The sequence below is a fragment of the Alosa alosa genome, chromosome 4 (assembly GCF_017589495.1).
Source record: "Alosa alosa isolate M-15738 ecotype Scorff River chromosome 4, AALO_Geno_1.1, whole genome shotgun sequence".
NCBI classification, from domain to species: Eukaryota; Metazoa; Chordata; class Actinopteri; order Clupeiformes; family Clupeidae; genus Alosa; species Alosa alosa.
The window spans coordinates 23,307,671-23,330,774 of NC_063192.1; the positions used below are offsets into that span (position 1 = coordinate 23,307,671).

At 43.5% G+C, this 23,104-nt stretch overlaps 1 protein-coding gene and 1 long non-coding RNA gene across 3 annotated transcripts in view; one reads left to right on the forward strand and one right to left on the reverse strand.

Moving 5' to 3' along the window:
* Nucleotides 1-23,104, reverse strand: part of slc12a5b (solute carrier family 12 member 5b) — an 82,985-nt gene that overhangs the window by 33,676 nt on the left and 26,205 nt on the right. The gene's annotated exons all lie outside the window — the stretch shown is intronic.
* Nucleotides 20,270-22,795, forward strand: LOC125293085. The gene is made up of 4 exons (XR_007193323.1): nucleotides 20,270-20,483; nucleotides 22,118-22,221; nucleotides 22,362-22,416; nucleotides 22,712-22,795. It is a non-coding gene; the product is annotated as an uncharacterized LOC125293085 (long non-coding RNA).

The window sequence follows — 23,104 nt, forward strand, 5'->3', positions numbered from 1 at the left end:
AGTAAGAGAGAGTGCACAAAAAAATGCATTAAAAAAGGTTCACCAAAAAGAGACAGCGGTGATGGTGTTTGGAGGCGGGGGGAGGGGTGGGGGGTGCACACGGAGTTCACTGGTGATAAAGAGGGTAGGTAAGGGATAGGCTGCAGGCTCAGTTAGATTAGGGGGCATCAAGGGTTTGTATCTTAACAGAAGACCGTTTCACTCTGGTTTTATTATATTTTCTGACTGTGCTTTTTGCCCTGGCCAATGACCCCTGCTGTCCCGAGGCTCACAGTAATCCAGTGCTTTTAAATCTGTTCTTAAAACCATTTTTAGCTTTGTGGCTTAAATATAATCTCGTCCCCCACCCCTTTTTTTATGCATTTTATGATTTTGTGTGCATTTATTTATTTGATTGTCAGTGTTTTTGTGAACCATGCTCCTCTGCCTGCCTCTCTCTCTCTCTCTCTCCCCTACATCTTCTCTGAGAGCTCTGTGCTGTGAGAGCTCTGTTGATTAGGTGTTTGGGTAGAGATTGGAGGGTCTGAGACCCACCCTGAGAGTCAAGGTGCCTGGTTTACAGAAACACCAACACCAGTGCTGATGAGCTCTCACACAATGAAGAGTGGCTCATACCTTAGGACTACACCCAGATATATAGAAGCATAACGGCAGCACATGTACTCTTATCTGTGGAACGACCTTCAAAAAATATGTGATGCGATCCAGGAAAACCCTTCACATGGTGCACTCAAAAATTCTTGATTTTTGCTCCATTTTAACCCTCTGGTGAAATTTCACGAACTTCTTCACGAGATTCTGATTCCATCCTAGCAACAGTCTGGACACTGTCCCCTAGCAAAATCCTGCTAGGATGGTATCAGAAACATAAGTTGGTAAAATTGCACCATGTGAAGGGTTTTCCCAGATTGCATCACATATGTAGAATGTTGAGGTAATCCCAGAACATACATCAGATGTGATTCAGGTTGCCAAGACAGGAGACATACCCAGAAGAACTCATTCCTCAGATTTTTAAGTTGAAACGAATGAGCAGGTTACGGGAAGCAATATCTATCTCTTTCTCTCTCCATTTCTCTCTCTCTCTCTTTTTCTCTATTGATTTATTTATGTGGCTACCTCTCATCCATTATGTTTAATCCAAATCAAATTATACATTTGTTAACATTTTCATCATGTAAACCGTTACACAGCAAAACAGTCATGAGAAGGTATCTCTAACTAGCACTCAGTATCATGTACACCCACGCAAGTGTACTCCTGAGGAAAGGCAGTGGTCTGTGTGAGTCATGTCCATCTAATGGCTACTCTGACATCTCTGGTCTCCGCTCTCTGCTTATTCCGCCGCTTCGCTGTCACAACAATATCCCTCATCGATTTTCGCCTTTCATTACAACCGCCTCCAATTTCCGTTTGGCATTAAAAGAAGGCTGTAACTAACTCCCCTGGAGTGTTTGTGAAACAGAATCTGTTGGGGAGAAGATTTTGTTTTATATCATGGTGACGGAGCTGACTAAACACTGTAAATTCTCTTTTTAATCTCCCTCGGTGTGTGACCTTCAAACTCTTAATTTCTTCAGACATCTTCTGGCAACCTATGCTTTCAGCTCTGAGAGAACACACGATTTACAACCTGGTTGCACTGCGCCACCATAAAATGAGCAGAATTTATGAACGCAATACATTCTTGATTTGTAAATTCACCGATGATAATAGTGGCCCATTAAATGGTCAAACGTTGTTCAGAATTACTTGTTGTTTTGGTGTGTTTATGTACAGTGTGTATGTGTGTTACATACACCCTGTGTATGTTGTATAACTGCAATATTTCTTTGACTTTGTTGTCGGACATGTGTGTGTGTGTGTGTGTGTGTTTGTGTGTGTGTGTGTGTGTGTGTATCAGATGTTTGTGTTGGCGTCCACCCTGATTGCCAGTGGACGCTGTTCTGGTTCTGTCTAAGCTGTTATCCTCATGCAGCATGACCCACTGAGTCCTGCCCAGCCTCCCCTCCGGCGCTGGCTGTGTCGTCTCCTCATGGGGGCAGTGCCCAGGGTCCAGCTTATGAGTGACCGACACAGTCAAAACCTGCCAATGCAATGTGTGTGTGTGTGTGTGTGTGTGTGTGTGTGTCTGTGTCTGTGTGTGTGTGTGTGTGTGTGTGTGTGTGTGTGTGTGTGTCTGTGTATGTGTGTGTATGTGTGTGTGTGTGTGTGTGTGTGTGTGTGTGTGTGTGTCTGTGTGTGTGTGTGTGTGTGTGTGTGTGTGTGTGTGTGTGTGTGTGTGTGTGTGTGTGTGTCTGTATGTGTGTGTGTGTGTGTGTGTGTGTGTGTGTGTGTGTGTGTGTGTGTGTGTGTGTGTGTGTGTATGTCTGTGTATATGTGTGTGTGTGTGTGTGTGTGTGTGTGTGTGTGTGTGTGTGTGTGTGTGTGTGTGTGTGTGTGTATGCAGGCGGGAGCATCTGTGGCCCTCTGCTATGTCTGTCGGCCTGTGATGTCGTGATTAATTGATTTTGACGGTGTGATCAGATGAAAAGCGGTTGAGTCAGAGAGGTTACCACTTTCTCTTGCGGAATACAAAGAAGCCTTGAATACAAAGAAGCTGGCAAAGTTCATTTAAATAACGGCTTGGCATACTTTGTGTTCATTGTAAAATCTTTTCAGGGCTCTCCAGAATTTTGAAATGAGAAACACGTTCAAGGTTAAATGTAGCTTTGTGCAAAAAGGAAGTAGCCAGAGGTGCCTGGAGAAGATTTTTAATTGGTGGCCATTTGCCTAAAGCCTACACCTTTAAAAAGCGTTGGATGCACACTATGAGAAGCTAACCCCATTTCAATAAATTCTCAAGATTAATGTTACAAGTATCTCACCTATGCTCCAATCCAATTTGTCTATTTTGAAATATCAAAATATTGCCTTACATTGCATAATAAAAGCCCATTTTCATTTCAGTTTAATATACCGGTAACATAAAACATATTCAACTGTGTGCATGCTGTTTGCTTTGACGATCTGATCAGAAATGTTTCTAAAATTCCAAGTTAAAGCTGTTCCCCAGTGCTGCAACAGCATACCTGTCCACCTGCTAATGGGGGTTCCCTTTGGAACACTATACAATTCTGCACTCACCAGTTTGCCTCAGCTTGTGTGGCTGCATCTCTAAATCACCTAGTCATGATAGTCTGCCCCACAAAGCATAAAGCAGTCAGCATAAATCCACTCCTGGGGTTTAGCCCCACAATTTATAGATCAACAAAAAAAGCTGTGATAAAACAGTAATGTGATTCAAAGCTGATTTAAGCTACAAGAACAAGCAACTAATCAGATCAGCATCACTCAGTACACAATGTCAAGTGTGCTGGTTTACACTTGTGTGTTTACAATTTATACCTCACTGCAGGTATACCCCAAATATATCATCCTGACAAGGTCACTTTAAGAACACATACAGGATTCCCCAGGGGTCTTCTGATGTATTGATATTATACATTAAAATGTGCCATTGCATTCTGGCTGCCTGTCTAACCTGCTGACACCTGAACAGGTGGCTAAGTGGCAAAGGTGGTACATTAACGATTTTATGTTGAAAGCACCTCAAACAGGGTGGACCAAAACCACTGCAGCTTGGACAAGATGGCAGCAGGCGACTCCAACCTCCTCCGCCACCACCACAGACACAAAGGGGATCCCTGCGATTGTGTGTGTGTGTGTGTGTGTGTGTGTGTTTGTGTGTTTGTGTGTGCGACTGCAAGCCACTGTGGGACGCTGCACTGCCGCCCTTCCCATTGCTACACCATCCGCCATCCGGCTCCACATTAGTCTGATGGCCACTATTTCAGATCACTTTCCATCTCATGCACGCACCCCCTCCAGAGGGCAAACCCTGGGGGACTGCTGACGGCACAGTACTTATGCATGCCTGGGCTCTAGGTGGCCGAGCAGGTGTAAAAATGACCCAAGGACAATGTCACCCTGATTAACGATGAGAGAGGAGACTTAATCATATTCATAAACTACATACACTGTCCAGTAAAGAACTGTATATATGTGTCATGTGCTGTGCCAGAAAGTGCAAGTGACTGATGGTGTTTGTGTGTGGTGTTGTGTGTGTGTGTGTGTGTGTGTGTGTGTGTGTGTGTGTGTGTCTGTTTGTAAGAGTAGGAGTGTGTGCAGCTTGTTGTATAGTCCTGTGAACAACACATAGTCCTTTTTATGGGTCATGCATCATGAGGAATCTATGAATCTGACCCATATCTACTTAGTCCATGGCCAATATACAGTAGGCTAAGCTATTATTTGCACTGTCATCCTTATACAATACAAAGATAAACAGATGATTCAATCTGACACTAAAATGAAATCATCACAAAATATTGTGTATTAGAGGGCATTATGTAGCGAAATAGTGATGATTATGAAAACTACATTTGAAATAGTGAAGATTATTAACGCTACATTTGAAATAGTGAAGATTATGAACGCTACATTTGAAATAGTGAAGATTATGAACACAGCATTTGAGTCGAGCATGAGTAGTACCATGGCCATCACATCATGGCTATAACAGAACGCATACAATTCCACGGATGGCAGTCTCTGCATCTGGAGCTTGCAAAAGTCAGTTTGAGATTCACAAGCTCGTCTAGGTCTAAGGTCTAGGTGCTAGGTCTAAGGAGAGCTCTGAACATGGTTACTTTAAGACAGCCAGAGCACAGGTAATCATAAAATCACCAGGGACAAGAGCTATCTTGATTACATGCTGAGAACAATCTAGACAGAATTGCCAGAGTAACTTGTTTTCAGGTCACAGTGGGACCATCATCCAGAAACTGCACTAGAGATTTGAAGGTTTCTGTGAGGGCCTGCATGGTAATTTGCCTCAGGTCATGCAGTGGAGTCGGGGGGATTGGCAGTAATTCTTTCGGGAAGTTTGGGGGAATGAAATTTTTTTAAGGGCTGCTCTGCTGCAGTGCTGCAGAAGAATCAGTTTCACACATCAGACACAAGACGAGTTTTACACACACACACACACACACACACACACACACACACACACACACACACACACACATTGTGCAAAATGTTTCTGTGAGCTAGTGTGCGACTGGGTAGTTATTATTCAGTCATTCTCTTCAGAGGTTTCTCAGTCAGCCTTGACACATAACAAATCAGACACAAACAGAAGGCAAAAATCAGGTGAACAACAAGCTTTGCGAGATGTCGGGAATAATGAGAACGCTGATAATCTGTGAACATTTGAGTATGAGAGCTATCTATATTTCCACTGCCATTGTAGATGTAGTCGAGGACACACTAAACATAACATGATTTGACACAAACAAAAAAATAAAAAGCAATAGGCTAACAGAAAATTATATGAAGATGTAATCTTATAATCTTGTTATCCTGGTTTGAAAAAGATTCACCACTAACTGTCAAATTCTGTAAACTTTTGGTGACGATCAATGGTGACATTTCTAACCAAAGAAACGTTAAAACGTGTGATGTGTTCACACATTGTGCATGTCTGGCTGTGGCAGTAAAAACAACATCCAGAATGATCATAGAATGAAAGCGGATCCACTGCCCACTAATGATAGAAATTCACAGCTTGCTTCCCGTTCCTTTGATAGCCTGCCAGAGCAAGGGGCCACATCTGTAAGCGGGAAATCTTTGATGTAAGCATCTTTCATACGGGCTGAGAATCTTTGATGTCTGCTGGCCGCGTAAGGCTTCCAGGGCCCCTGTCCAATCAGAATGATGAGTGAGCCGCCGACAGCACCTGCCTGTGCTCTAAATAAGAAATCATTTTCGAATCAACATTGCACCGCAATACAACACCGAAGCATGCGAATGAGCGAGCAGTGCAATTATCTCCTCAAATCATCGTCATCAAAATGACAACACACACCACACGCACATTGGCTGAACATATGGGATACATTTCTTCTGCCAATCCTTCCCCCTCTGTGAATATGACTGATTCCCCCTCCGCTCCAATCACAAATCTCTGGCGTAGAGACATTTTACAAACGTTCCCCCTGGGATTCGTGTGATCCGGATTTTTCCATAGAATGTTAAATATGATTAATGTTTAACGCAATCAGCTTTAGAAACAGTCACACAGACACAGTGGCAATAAGCACCTTCCCAACCAGTTGCCAAGGTCAAAGGTGAGAGGCTTAACACACAATGACAAATTGACTGACAGACTACACACACACACACACACACACACACAATACTGCACATGAATGCACACACTGTGATTGCAGAATGACAGTGACTGGTCAGACTGCGTCCCCGCCACAGGGTGATTATGACATGGAGGGCTTTTTATGTGCATCTGCAGTGGGCTTCACAGGTGCAGGGTGCAGCGCTGGAGATAAGGGCTCGTGCTAATCTCCACCGTCCTGACACCAGGCTAAAACCGGCACCGTAAAAGGCCAGCGCCGGACGGCGCAATAGAGCAGCACTTGGCTAGCGAGGTGAATGGCCCGTTCATGGAACGGCGGCATTAAAGTCGAATTATGTGGAGTTAATTGAGCAGGCACTAAGGAGCATATAAGTGTGTGTGTGTGTGTGTGTGTGTGTGTGTGTGTGTGTGTGTGTGTGTGTGTGTGTGTGTGACAGACAGAGAGGGAGGGAGGGACAGGGCGATATTTAAAACCCCAGTTTGGGATTCGCTGATTCATTTCTGGGCCCGGTCCTGCTCTGAAGTTCACGCCTCAGATGTCCCGAGGACCACCTGTCATCTGCCATAAACATTAAACACAACGCCCCCCGCATAATCACAGGCCAAATGCTCACATCTCTGATACATTGAAACCCACCAGCTCCTGGAAAAATCAGCTCAATTTAAAATCAGCAAACTGACGTGAGCAACAATAATAGGCTAATAGCTGGGATGAGCTACGGACCGCTCTGTGGCTGGGTGAAGCCTGGTGAGGGGGTGGTGTTTGGGGTCTGTGTGCGTGTGCATGTGTGTGAGTGTGTGTGAGTGTGTGTGTGTGTGTGTGTGTTGGGGGGGGACTGATGCAATACACCCAGCTGTGAGCAGTCCACTCCCTGGTCCATGTGACTCGCTTATTACAAAATGGACAGTTTATAGCAGCTTTTAAAAGCTTAACGCCACACCATGGCACAGGGATAATCCAACAGCTGTCTGAGCGCAAAAAAAAAAAAAAAAAAAAATCAACCCAGGAGGCAAGCACAGGAGCGGCACAGACACACAGACACACACACACTTCACTCAGCCATGAACACACACATACACAGCAAGTACTCAGTAAACACATACACACAAATGTGTCCACAAACACACACACACACACATTCTCACAGGTTGGTCTGCTACCCTAATGGACACACATGCAATACAAACACACTGAAAAGTCTGGAATAATCTCCATGTCGGAATGGTAGTAATCTGTTCATGAGTTGTCAATGGCCTGCGCCTGAAACACAGCCATTCAAATAACTGTGCCCGCATCATGGGACTCAACTCACCACTGTAATGCTCTCAGCAGTCTCATAATCTCTCTACATATATTTACAGAGTCTGCTGTCACCATTCAAGTAATCTGTGTTTGAAATGTGAAACAAACACTATACATTAAACATATCCATAATCTCTGCATACACAAAAATATAATCTCATAGATACATGATAAGGGATACATTCAGATCTCCATACATTTATTAGACTTCAGTGGATGTAAACATTCAGATCACCATTCTGTGAGACAATGACATCACACCCTGCCAGGCCATTTATAATTTTAACATGGGAGGCACTGACGTCGGTAATCTCAAAATCCAACACTGACTGAAGGCTTCTACTAACTCACACAAGCAGGAAATGAGATCACCTCCCATTGTGATCATGCCTGTGTCACATTCACTGTGCGTGTGTGTTTCTGTGGGAGGGAGAATATGCCAGTGTACACATTTGCACAGCTCAGGAGTGTCCATGAGACTTGGGTGTCATACGGGGGATGTGTACGTATTTCAGTGAGTCATTTGAGAATGTTAATTGATGTGCTTTTAGGCGTGAACACAAGCCCACATGTGCACAGTAGGTGATCAGAGATGCACACGTGATCAGGAGTACACGTGAGATTGTGTGCATGTGTGAGTATCTGTCTACCGTAATTTCCCAACTATTAGCCGTGGCTTATACATTGATTTTGCAAAGTTTCTTCAGCTATGAGGTTAATACATGGGGCAGTTAATATGGTATTAATATGGTTTTGTTTCTTTTAACTGGCATAAAACACTGTCCTGCGGCTTATACATAATGCGGCTAATACACAGGAAATTACAGCGTCTATTTTAACCCCTTACCCAAACCCCACCCCCCACTTGCTGCAATCTCTGAACAAGCATTTTGTTTTGCAATAACCACAATTCAGTACAATAAAGCATATACAGTATTGTGCATTTGATCTTTTGTTTTGCAAAGTAGTTTCAACTACTTTGTCTAGACAGCTTTAGTTTACCTTACTGCATTTCTCTCTAGGGCAGCTTTGCTGTAATCGAACTACTTAGTAATATTGTTTCACTACACTTCACTACACTATACTAGACTACAGTATGATTTAAAAGTAGCTTCCCCAACACTGTCTCCCAGTCATGTGGCTCCTGCAGACCACCAGCAGCAGCACCCCCCCCCCACCACCACCCCACCCCACCCTACCGTAGCCCACCACACTTCAGCCCGACCCGGCCCCCAGGTACCTGCCACCTGTCATCAATTGCCACTCTCCAGCACATACATCCCATCATCACTGCTGTCCTCTGAGGCTGACGCAGACAGGCGCAGACAGAAACGGAGACAGAGGTGGGGAGAGAGAGAGAGAGAGGTGGAGAGAGAGAGAGAGAGAGGTGGAGAGAGAGAGAGAGAGAGGTGTAGGGAGAGAGAGGTGAAGAGAGAGACAAAGAGAGGTGAGGAGAGAGAGAGAGGGAGAGGTGGAGAGAGAGAGGGAGAGAGGTGAGGAGAGAGAGAGAGGGAGCTGGGGAGAGGTGGGGGAGAGAGAGAGAGAGGTGGAGAGAGAGGGAGAGAGGTGAGGAGAGAGAGAGAGGGAGCTTGGGAGAGAGGTGGAGAGGGAGAGAGGTGGAGAGGGAGAGAGGTGGAGAGAGAGAGAGGGAACCAGAGACATAAATATAGCAGAAAACATGCTGGATCAGGAGAGGCCAGGCGAGAGACATGTTCAGAGAAAGAGTGAGAGAGAGAGGGGTTGAATAGACATGGAGGTGGTGAGAGAGGTGGCTAACATGGGTGTGAAGAGAGCAGAAAGAAAGAGGGAGAGAGAGAGGGAGAGAGAGAGAGAAAGATGGAGAGAGAGAGGGAGAGGGAGAAAGAGAGAGAAAGATGGAGAGGGAGAGGGGTTGGATAGACATGGAGGTGGTGGGAGAGGTGGCTAACATGGGTGTGAAGAGAGCAGAGAGAAAGAGGGAGGGAGAGGGGAGGGGAGGTGGAGTTATGTTAGGTAAAAGCAAAGTGAGAAACGTGCTAGGATGGAGAGAACATGCTAGAGAGAGAGAGAGAAAGAAAAAGTGAGGAAAAGAGACTGAAGGAGGGAAAGTAGAGAAAGTAGTGGTAGAGAAGGGACAGAGAGAGAGAGAGAGAGAGAGAGAGATTTAGAGAGGTGGAAAAAAGAAAGATGACAGAGAGGAGACAGAAGAAAGGAGAGTAGAGGTGACTGGAGGATGACGCAGCACTTCTCCTCCCTGCTGAAGGAGCGTGGTTACGACAGCGGGAGACTGCAGCTCCAGCGCTCCGAAACACTCATCACACACACACACACACACACACACACACACACACACACACAGTATATCATTCTTATTGTGCAAAATGTTTCTGTGAGCTAGTATGTGACACACACACATACACACACAGACACACACACACAGAGAGAAACACACACACAGAGACACACACATTTTAGATACTTTATTCAATTCCACATTACAAGTAAATTTTCATTAGGAATCAAATGTTTTGAATGATCAAACAGATTAAACCACATCAGCGCATTGTTATGTATGACAATACAATCGCAGGGGTACAGAAAACATCTCCTTTTCCAAATAAACATGCTTCCTGAAGCCGGAATCTCTGAAGTCAATAAAGACAATGTATAGTTTAGCAGATTCATGCTTGAAATCATCAATGGCGGTCTTTAAGCAAAAAACATGCTCATTCATGCCTTGACGGTCAATGTAGGCTTTTTGTTTGTTGGACAGAATTCCTGTATCAACCAGCCATGGCAGTGCATGCATTTCATGAAAACGTTGTATACAGATGGCAATGGAGAGATGTCCCTCCGTGTTGAGGGGTCTTCTGGTACATTGTCCTTTTTTGGTATTCTGTGAATGAGTGCGCCCTTCCATGAACTAGGGACTTTACCATTGAGCAGACATGTGTTAAAGGAGAATTCCGGTGTGATATTGACCTAAAGTGTATTGAAACATGATACCTAGTGTGAACGTATGTCTCATAGCCCATCTCGGCTTGTCCCCTGCACTCCAAAATCTGGCACTAGTTAGCCGATGCTACCAACAGCTTTTTCAATAGTGGTGCTTCGGCATCGGGCTAGCCATGTAAATAAATCACTGTTTTACACCCATTTACGAGGCTCAATGTATCTCCACACTTCATTGGTAGACTTCCGAGGGCCTCCAACTGGAATCCATTTCCACTGAATTATTTTTGGAATCTGATCCCTTATCATACCTGTTCATTCTTACTCGTTGCTAGACTTATCGTGACTAAATTCAAGATGGCTGCAAACGCTAAACTTCGTGAAGATACTGTCTGTATAAATCGTCTTGTAAGTAAACTACCAGTGCTTTTTCAAAGTTCTCAACGTTTTAAATGTCAGGGCCCTCGAAATCTACCAATGAAGTGTGGAGATACATTGAGCCTAAATAAATGGGTGTAAAACAGTGATTTATTTGCATGGCTAGCCCGATGCGAAGCACCACTATTGAAAAAGCTGTTGGTAGCATCGGCTAACTAGCGCCAGATTTTTGGAGTGCAGGGGACAAGCCGAGATGGACTATGAGACATACGTTCACACTCGGTATCATGTTTCAAGACACTTTAGGTCAATATCACACCGGAATTCTCCTTTAAATATGCTTTTCAGTATGTGGCAAGACATCTGCCTTGTGGCCTTGAGAGTCTCATAAGTGACACCATCTGAACCACTTGCTTTATTATTAGGCAGATTTACAATTACTTTTTCAATGTCCTCTACTGTAAATGCTGATGTACATGGCGGTGACTCAGTCATTGTGATGTCTAAGTCATTATTCCACGGGGGTAATTCGAGCGAAAGAGTAGATGGATCAGACTGGCATTTTTTCCGATAGTAATTATACACTTGCTCAGTGTCACCAGGGTCTGACGGTGGCGTAGGAAACATGCAGTCATTTAGGATATCGTCAATCGCCTTTGCTCTGCGGTGCTGCCACAGGTAGGTTAGCTTGTTTTGGCCTACCTTTTGGGGTTGTCTGCGTTGTTCTCTCGCGGCCGCAGCAATCGCTGGCTGGATCACCTCCCGCAGATACCTTAGATGTTTTTCAATCCATTCGACTGGATCCACAATAGGGATTGATTTTAATCTCACGTTATCACCCAGTGGCAAAATCCTTAGAATCCGAATTATGTACTTGAGCAATGGTAGTCCAAATTGTCTCCCATCTACGCGCATTGTGGAGTATATTCCGTTTTTGAAGAAGGCTCCGTTGCGAATTGCGTTCCTATAATAAAGTATCCGAAAAAAAAGTATAAAAACGTATATATACTTATACTTAACAACTTTGACCACTTCCTGAAATCTCTGGTGAGTAATCGTTTAGTATCCAGGCCTTTCCTAAATTGTCTTTCGTGATAGTGGAAGTTTGTCCATTCATCTTCTGTCAGCAGTTGTTCGTAATCCGTGAACTCCGTTGTTGATGGAGTATTGTAGGCCGACGGTAGATGTTGTGGGGTAGGTTCCAGGATTTGCGCATGGTGTTTGTAAATTTTACCGCTTTGTATTGCCTGCTTAAAGGCAACTTTGATGGATGTTATCAAACACATAACAATGAGTGCTGTGCGTAAAATCATGTCGGAAAATTCTCTACATTAACGGCGGCAGTTACGACGGGTGTTTGTTTGGCCTAGTGTGGCATAGGGAGGTCAGACTGGCGTGCGCTCCGCTCCGCTGCCATGACATACACATACACACACACACAGAAACACACACACAGAGACAGACACAGACTCTCACACACACACACACACACATGTGGGCGGACGGGTTTGGCCACAGGGCTGGTTGTTTGCGGTCTGTTCTGCAGTACTGCCCAGGGTCGTCCCCGTAAGGAAATAGGGGTCTTTTTTAGGAGATTCCCTGACAGAACCATTGTGATGACACAGCAGATAAACCACCAATTCCCTCGAGTCCACTCATATGACAGCGCAGTCTAAACACTTCTACTTGACGCTTACTGTGCAAACTCATACCCTGTGTGCTGATACACAACTGTCATCATCTCATAGACTCATACCCCATTCCCACTAAGAGTGGATAACACAGGGCCATATGTGAATGTGACTACGGCCCGGGCTATATTGCACGTGGAATGTATAGTTTTAGAAGACTAAGAGGTCTAATTGTTTTGAACGTGCGCGTCGCTATCACGTCTGGTGTAGCCTCTTCCATTAATTAAAGTGGAGGCTAGTAGTTGCAGCAGACGCTCCATGGACGGAACGCTTCAGCTACAAGCCCAGTATAGACTCCCTGTAAGTCCAAACATGAATTGATCCACTGGCGACCGAGTATGTCATATCTCTCAGTCACCCTTCCCAGATTTGTTTAAAGTATCCGAAACCCACACTTGAGTAGAGGTACAGATATTTGATTAAAAAAAAAACAATCAAAGTAAAAGTAATTATAAGCAAGCCACTTATAAGCAATTAAGCCACTAAGTAAAAGTCTTAAAATATCTATTATTTACAGTACTTAAGTAAGACAAATAGCCCATTATAAAACATACAAAGTACTAGTAAAAGCTTTCGAGGCCAGGTGAGGTGACAACCCCCTCCTTCGCTATGCTTTTAATGAAAAAGAAAGCAGTCAGAACTTTTATAGGCATATAATGGAGTTTATCCAACATGTTAAGAAGGGCAGCTACATCACACTCCATAAACACGCTTTGAAAGCCTGAGCAAAAGTGAAAAGCAAGTTGGAATTTAAATTGAATTCAGCTCATTACAACAGCCAGGTCTTGTTGTGCTATGTCTTGGCTATATTTGCTAGGCCTTAACCCTTACAGGAGTACCGTCACACCGGTGTGACGGGAATGTTGGGAAATGAACGTTCTAAAGAATATCTGGGTTCATTGAATTCAACATAGAATTTTAGAACCTTCAATTGTTGCGGAACTTAGAATGTTCAAAAACCTACACCTTTAAGGGTTAAAGGAGTACGACGGGAATGTTGAGAAATGAACATTCTAAAGAATATCTGGGTTCATTGAATTCAACATAGAAATTTAGAACCTTCAATTGTTGCGGAACTTAGAATGTTCAAAAACCTACACCTTTGTCACTATGTCTTCATTCACTGCTGTGTCCCATGGTGACATCAGGTCAGATAATCTTGGGGTTGCAAATATCTAACATGCTGAATGGAAACTGGCTTTTGTTTTCATTTGCACATTATTTCAGCCTACTTTCTACTTAACCTTTAAGTTCCACAGTTCGTTGCTACCCCCCTTAATTTACTGTTCGCGGTCAAATTTGACCGTACAGTTTTAACTGCTCTTTAACATAAATTAAAAATGTACACTATAACAATAGTAATAATCATATTTTTTATGTATATATTTTATAAGATTTGTTGCCTCAATGGATGTTGGTAGTCAGGCACATACTCAACCATAGTGCTGGCATTTTGTAAAAACTTCATGAAGCACACTCATGCACTTCACACACACAGGTGCCCCTCTTCCATCCTTCCATCCACTGTTCATCACAGACACAGGGTGCCTCACTAATGCATCGCCTTTCCATGGGGGCCCTCAGGCAGGGGTCAACCTGACCTAAGGGTCCCTCATACAACTCTTACTTTAAGCACACTTCCATCAGCATCACAGCAAGCCCTTTCACTTCTGGCATTATGGAGCAACAGGAGAAAGCACCCACCTGGTCTCAAACCCCAGTACAAAACCTGCACTCTGATTGCATTTTATTTGTAGAGCGCTTTATCATGTACTCAAAGCAGGATTAAAAGTAAAAAGAAAGTAAAATTAAATAATAAATTAGGAGGCACACATAAAATGTACAAGCAGTTGCAAGTGTGGAATGAAACAGACATATGCCAGCATAATTAAAAAGTAAAGTATTACATGTATAACTCTGTTTCTAACAAATGCAGACAATACATTTGCCAGTTTACTGACAAGTATAGGCAATATATTTGCTCACATGGGTTCCTATAATTTACAAGATTGATTTATTTGGCAGGTGTGGTTCACATTGGGGGAGAAGTACATTAGTTCAAGAAAACACTGGGCTCCCATAATTTACTCTAAGCTTTCTTGTGGAAAGTATGATTCATGTGTAGAATGGGCACACAAGCACAGGAAAGTTGTAGGAGTGTCTTTCATCTCCTTGATGAAAATTCTACTCTTTCGCATTCATTTACTATGGCGGTCATTTTTGACCGTGAACAAAAAAAGCGTGACCAAGATGAATAAATCACTCAAAATTCAAAGAAATGAGTCACAATGAATTTCATGTGTTCAAATGCCTTTTGTGAAGGATATCATAAGGTCTTGAGGCAATCTGATGAAAAATGCCATATTTATAGTACAGGGAATGTGTAAATCGGTCATTTTTGACCAGACCAGTATTACTGTAGAAGGTTAATGCTGCTAATGAAAATGCAGTGAAGTAAACGTAAAAGGAAGAAACCTAAAGAAGGAAGAATCATAAAACCTCAAGTAAAGTACAGATCAACTCCATTCATACTTAAGTACCGTACTTAAGTATTTGTACTTAGTTACTTTACATCTCTGACTCTTCCAATCTACCTGTACAGTGGACAGCATTTACAGACCCTCATGTTACAATCCACTCCAAAGGTATGAACTGAACTAGTTCACTCTGGTACGTGACTGATATTAGTTGGTTGGTTGTGTGCTGATTTAATGTCTATTGTGATTCCCCCAGATCCACATCGCTGGCTAGCGAGGAGCTGGGATGACCTCTTCAGGACGGTAATTAAATGAAAGCCCTTGTCTTCTGACTTACATTTATCGACACCCACTGACATGTATTAACAAAATGAAAGACGAGCCTCCTGGTGTCATCACCCTCCAGCTGTTTCACCCACTTCTCCTCTCTATCTTATATCTTCCCTTCTTCCTCCTCCTTCTCTCTGTCTCTCTCTCTCCATCTCTCTCTCTCCTTCTCTGTCTTCTCTTCTCTGGGTCAGTCCTTGTCCAAACCTGTTTTAATCTGCAGTAATGGTCTTTCTGGCAGCAGAGCTTCTCTCTCACAGCAGAGTCTCATTCCCCCCGATACCCCGCCTCCCTCCCTCCCTCCTCTCCAGTTTGGGCATAATCATACACTAACTTCACATCACACTTATAATGGCTATTGATTAGGCAATCTCCTCCAACATTTTGCAAATGAATTCAGGTTATGGCAATAGCTCACTTTGGGATCTATTTGTTGACTTTGAAACATACAAACGCCTGCAATCTGCAATCCATGAAATATGTCTGGCTGTGCACCGTGTTGCTAAGCAACTACACCTGAGTCAGTGGCTCACCTGTGATGAGTTTATCACGGAGTTGCAGTCATATGAGGTCTCATTAGACCTCGAAAAAATAGAAACGTTCGCCTGGATAGTATCGCTGCAGCGGCCGCCAGAAGCATGTTTAGTTTGTGTCTATGATAGGAGTACAGATGGTCATGTGAAACAGGAGACAACGAGGCTACGCACAAAAAAAGAGAATAAATTGCTCCGTGGTAATCCGCCCTCACTGGGGGGATTAGCGAGGAGTATTGCACTGGCGTAATTATCAACAACACCGACAAGCGACGTGACACGACGCAACGGACAGAAATCCAGTTACGGCGAGGATCTTCAGCAGGTGGCCTCGTGCACTGGATATCAGCCGGCCGCCCGGACGGCACTGCAGCATTTTTGGGCAAGTCATGTTCGCCAAGCGCCGAGCTCCATGGTACAGGAGGCACGAAGGCGCTTCTCAAGTCCCTGCAGCAGGTGGTGCAATCAACACAGAGAAAAGAGCGAGAGAGAGAGAGAGAGAGAGAGAGAGAGAGAGAGAGAGAGGAATGAGGCAATGGTGGTAGAGGTCAGAGAGATTGAGAGCAACCAAGAGAGAAAGAAAAAAGCGAGGGATACATGGGTTGGCCAGGAGGAGGAAGGGAGAGCAAAAAAGAGCAAAAGAAGAGAAAAGCGTGAGCCAGAGAGCGGGAGTGATCGTGACAAGGAGATAAGCACATAGACAGGGACTCAGGGAGATAACAAGGGACATGAAGAGATCGGCAGAAAGAGAGAGAGAGAGAGAGAGGCCTTAAGAGAGGGAGATGGAGATAAGGAGGAAGGAACGCCAGCAAGGGACATGAGAGGCAAGAAGGTAGCACTCACTTAGAAAAGAGACAGAGAAAGGGAGAGGGAGAGGAAAAACATGGAAAAGATAGAGAAGGTAGCACTCACTAAGAAAAGGCAGCTCACAGAGCCTTGTGTAAGAGCAAGGCAGTAAAGGGAGACAGAGGGAGAGAGAGAGAGAAAGAGGGAGGTGATGTGACCCAGATAGAGAGCGTGAGAGCCTCAGTGAGTTATGTGTCAGGGAAATAGACACTGCCTGAGACTCGTGAGGTTTCCGTAAAGGCAAGCATCTGCCCAAAACAGCATACGGCTCACACACAAGACCGCCGAGCACAGGCAGCTCTCAACATAACACCGCACAGGGGTGACTACATGAAATGCCACATTCAGACCACAAGTGAGTAAAACACACACACACACACACATACATACGTACACACATACAGACACACACACACATATGCGCACACACACACACACACACACACACACTCACACACACACACACTCACGCACACACTCACACACACACACACACACACACACACACACACACACACACACATACACACACACCTGGCCTTGTGTAGCTATCTGCAGCAGTGTCTCCCTCTCTCTCCAGAGAGGGCCAGTATGTGAGGCTCTAGGGAGCAGCTGGTTGGGCTCCGCTGCTCCACAGGGAGTAGGGTTTGCAGGTCAGGTCAAAAAGAAAACAAAACGAAACAAAACTGCCTATCCCATTCACTACATAATCTTCCCTCCAAAACCTATTGTCCTTAATAAACTCTAATAAGGAGTAGTGACTAGGGGTGTGCGATATGGACAAAAAATAATATCTCGATATTTTTTGTGATTTTGACGATAACGATAATTAGTCGATATCCTTTAAAAAAAAAAAGTTTTGTTAAAGTCTGAGTTACTTTTTAACCAAATCAACCAATGCATTGTCACTCTATGACACATTTCCAATTCTGCCCCCACTTGGGTGTGTGGCAATGACATGGTCTAGCCAGCTACAGTACATTAGAGAAGATGAATAGGCCTAACAGTTTCCCAAGAGAAAGTCTGAGGCTGAAGTTCCTTTCAAACCTTTACATAGGATTCACTGTAAAACTAAGCAGACCAACAGAGTACATATCAGTTATTTCCTTCTATGTTTTGTTTAAGAGCACTAGCATTCCAAGAGGCTAGCATTCCAAGACCACCAACACTGCATCACTGGCGAAGAGAGCTCAGCGCCGCCTGTACTTCCTGCGGAAACTCAGGCGAGCAAGTGCTCCACCAGCCATCATGACCACATTCTACCGAGGCACCATTGAGAGCATCCTCTCCAGCTGTATCGCTGTGTGTATGGAAGCTGCACTGAATACAACAGGAAAGCCCCTGCAGCTTATATAGTGAACACAGCTGGAAGGATCATTGGTGCTTCACTCCCCCCCTGAAGGACATTTACACCACCCACCTCACCAAGTAGGCTTGCACCAAAATTGTGAGTGATGCAAGTCACCCCCGCCACAATCTGTTTTGATCTACTGCCCTCTGGGAAGAGGTACAGAAGCCTGCGCCCCGCACTACCAGACTCACCAACAGCTTCATACACCAAGCTGTAAGGATGCTGAACTCTCTCCCCTCCCTCCCTCCACCCCTCAGCTACATAACATCCTGGACATTGGACCCACAATGGCCACCTGCACTACTCCACTTGCACACTTGAACACTTGCACACTTGTACACTTTACAACTTGGTGTTGTTGTCCTGAAAACACAACACTTCTGCTGCTCTTACATAACTTGCACCACTATGCCCACTTTCTTCATTACTCAGGTCAAACAGAACTACCCAAGCCTCTTATTGGCCTGACTTTGCACTAGTTTTTATTGACTGTCTATGCACAATTTCAACAAAATTTTGCTGCTCTTATTTTTTCATTATTATATGTGCCCCTCTTATTTACTTATTTACTTACTTTTTGTTTACTTGAATGTTATGTTTGTCTGTGGACTTAAAATTGGTAAAATATGTCTTGTCTTCACCGTGGGATAGTGAGAAACGTAATTTCGATCTCTTTGTATGTCTGGAACATGTGAAGAAATTGACAATAAAGCTGACTTTGACTTTGAAGTTGCAGAATAGAAACTAATGAGTTAGCTTATGGCTAATGTATATGAGAAATCCCATAGAGATGCTAACGGTTAGCATAATCGGTAAACGTCGATATTTACAGCGAACTTCAGTCCATTTACAAGAGAGTTACTTGAAAATAGTTATTTGTTTACAACTGACTATTAAAATACTCAAAGGCTAATGTTTTCTCTCTATATACTGTAATACCGTGTAGGAAAAAACATGACTGTCTCATCAATGCCACTTGAACAGATCCTTGACAAAAGTAGCCGCATAAAATCCCAAGTAGGCTACTCCTGCTGCACAAAATAAACATTAGGCGTGCGTAGGACAACGTTGTGACCCACTAGTGATCACGTGACACTTGCTCTGCTGCAGCCAGGGGCTTCTCCCGCATACACCTCCTGGGAATGTATGAGTCTTCAATGCGTGATTTCGAGTGTTTTTTCCCCATAAGTAATTTAAATACTCGATAATGTCAAATTGCACATTGTTAAAACAACAATCACGATATTATCGCAGACGATATATATCGCCCACCCCTAGACTAGTGACATTTACAGTGATGCAGAAATCTGAAAACAACAGACTGCACAAGCAACTGAACACTATAAGCAGCAACCGAAATGTCAGTATCGATCTAAGAAGCGACTGGCAGTGACCACCACTGATGATGATGATAGCTACTGGCGCAGTCCTGTTGCCAGTTGTGAAATGGTTAAGAGCTGCCATGGCATCCTTCTTAGCCAGTGTGACGGGGTGTTGAGGGCTGGCCTGGCCCCCGTCTCACACAAGCGGGACCGTTCCAGTTGAGGGCCATTTGTGACGGATCATTACAGAAATTCACTCACGCAGTCAGCTACTGATGTACTCATCACCTTTCACTTGTCTTCTTTTCACTTTTTAAAGCTATTTTGTGTGATTGTGATTTATTGGTGGAGAGGTGGAAAGAGAGAATGTGTGTGTGTGTGTGTCTACCTGCCTCTCTGCAGTCTGACCTACATAGTGGAACAGCACAGCCTGATGGTGCAAGCAGCTGCCGCAGTAGTAAACCTGGCACACACACACACACACAAACAAAGACACACACATGCGCACACAACTGTGCACCCCCACCACACAAACACACACACACACACACATGCACACACACAGACAGACACACAGATGTACACACAACTGTGCACCCTCGCTACCACCGCCACCACACACACACACGTACTTACACAGGAGATATGGAACTGCTTAGTAAGAACAGAGATTTTATCCGAACTACATTGCTTAAAGCTACATTGTGTACTTTTTTGAGTTAATTCTTAGCAAAAACCCATTTGTTCTTTCAAAAATATGTGCTCATTCATGTGTAATTATTTCCACCTACTAATCAAAGTATTCTCGTAAGTGTAGAATCTGCTATTCCAAATACATACGTGCGAGTCGCGCGAATGGCTGAATCTGTCACTCCCTGATGTGAGTCGCTACCGGATGTGAGTCGCACATGCGTCACTTTGCTACTTTGCGACTACCAGTGCTGTTAGCCACAGAATAATGACATTAGCCTACACAGCAGTAATGTACTATTTAGCGTAAGGCATCACATTTTCACGGCATGATCTCTAATGTCAGTTCTAGATTAGAGGCTGAAGTAGCCTGCTAGCGAGAGACTTCTGTAATATCAATAAAAATTGACCTACATAACGAAGTTTGTTCACTGCTGGCAAGTAAGTAAGCAATCAAGCACAACAAAGGCTGTCACTTGAATGGCGTTTGCTAACGTTAGCAATCAAACAATCTTAGATACCTAAAACGTTTTTGAAACAGAAAAGTGAATTATTTTATGGATTTTAGTCGGATCCCTTGGCGTTATGCCGTAAAACCTATCAATCTGAGCATGCGTGACTCACATCGGGTAGCGACTCACATCGGGGAGTGACAGAATCCATGTTGCGCCTCCATCTTTGAAATACATTCGCCAACGAGGGACATTTCTGGAAATTCAGCTCCACCTTTCGCGCTTGTAGGCAACACTCATTGCATTAGTCTACCGACACTGGCCGCAGATTTGAAAGTCTGTTGAAGATGGAGGATTACACCTATTCTCGAGGACATGAAAAGGAGTCGCCAAGGAAGCGAAAAAGAGAATTAAAACGCCAACGCGACCGGAAAAACAACAGACCAAAGTCAATATTGGAGTGGCTTTTCTAAGGCTACGTTTATACGGTGACGATGAAAAGAGAAGACGCAGAAGTGGCATCGCTCGCCTTTCATTTTTTATTCGTTTAGACGAAAGCATTCTCAGGGGAAATCTTTGTTTATGTGAAGACGCAAGAGTATGTGATATTCGATTGATATGCATTCTAGACCGCTGGGTGGTGGTGGATAGAACCCGGCACGCCACGCGCTGACATTCTAATTTGACAGTTTAGCCAGAGAGGTAATCAAGGATCTTTGGTTTAGCCGCTTAGACGGAGACGCAACCCGGTCGCCTTCAAAACTCTACACTCTGGAAGGAGTCTTCAGATTTTAAGGCCTTCAAGCCCCGATGGCGGGTCGCCGCGGTAAACGAAAGGCACTTATGATAAAATATTTTGTCGCCTTCCTTCGCAATCGTTCTCGTATAAACGGCCCCTAAGATGGAAAGAGCTTGTGAGTAGCAAGGATTTTAAAAGGGATGCCGAAGTTGCCTGCTTGCTCCTCGACAGGTAATTCGGCCTATTTGGGTAAACATATACAGTCTAAGGGGTAAATTCGAAGTTTTATAGTTGCTTGGCTTACTATAGCATGGTTGTCCATAACGCTAGAATGACGTCTGGGATACTTTTCCTCGCGTCGATGAAAAAGGATTGTCTATTCTACATTGTAACATAAATCTGCTATGACGGATCACAGGCAAAGGGCACTGTAAATTGTAGTTATTTTTCATTGCTTTTGCTTTGTAGCCTAAATGTATCCTAATCTGATAATGCTAGGGTAGCCAATTCCAAGGGTGACGTTCACATCCTGAGGCCTGTCCTGTAGTCTTATTAATTGTAGACGTAGCCTACTAATTACTAAATTGTCTGAACGTTTTTCACCATATGAGTGTAGCCTACACCTCAGAATGGGGGAAGGGTAGACTAGCCTAGTCCATTACACTTGTGAATGGAGCAAGGTAGACCAGCCAGCCCATTGAGACTGATCATTGAGGGTCTAAGTCATTATCATGCAGAACAATAAAATACGGACAGAACTGCTTTGATTGAACTTTAGTCAATGCATCTACCAAAATACATCTTTCCTCACGGTCATAAAATGAATGTACTTTGTTTGTGGTTAAAGTGAGACATTCTAACATGTACTGCTCTTTTTTGTCCAGCTATGAGAGAGAACTGAGCAGTCACATCAACACCAATGAAGGGAAAGCCCTCTAGTATTAACTACTCCAGAAGTGTCCAGCATTGTGGACAGTGGGACAGACAGGTCAGTCACTGCATGAAAACAATTGTTGATTCTATGTGATTGTTGTTTGATAATAACTGAAAGTATATTTTTTAATATCTTGGTGTTTACCATTTTATGTACTGTTATATGTTGTGAAACGCTCTGCTTATTCATTTCAGATGAGCATCTTGGCGCAATTGCAGAAGCCCCTGAAATTGAGAACCTTGAACAGAGGTAACCCATCAATACTCATAATGTCTATACCCTAACCCTACATGACATTCTCTATTGTATATTTTCATGATATAAGCATTTATATATATTTTTTACAAAGCCTACATGACATGAGCATCATGGAGGAGGATGTGGACGAAATTCAATGGTCTTGTTATGTGATGCACGTGCATGCCTTCATTGTAACCTTGCCTGTAACTCAGTCTAGGCAAAATAGCACTATACAGATTAGTAACAATATGTTGAACTATATAAAATGGCGTGTATGTCTAACGACACTGCATGTCTTCCACAGGATCAGCTTTCCAGGAGACTGCACATTTAGAATGATGGCCCATGTTGCTTCAAAGGCACCATACAAAAAGGAAGGGTTCATGTGTAAATACCATAATTTGTTAATTTCTGTAAATAAATATATTGCAAATAACATTGTTGACCATGTTACTGTCATTTGGTGTTTCAAAATGGTAAATTACCACAACTCCTTTTTTAATTATAAGTTTTTGGATGTAATGTATAAGAGGTACAGCATGAACAGTCTCTTATCGATTCTAAAAGTTTTTATTTTCATGATATAGCAAAATATAGCGATGTATCGGTGCGGTGTTTAAAAAATTAAATACAGTTTTAAAAAGAACAGGCAGTACAAGAACACTAATACAAAACTATTTACAAATAACACAACATT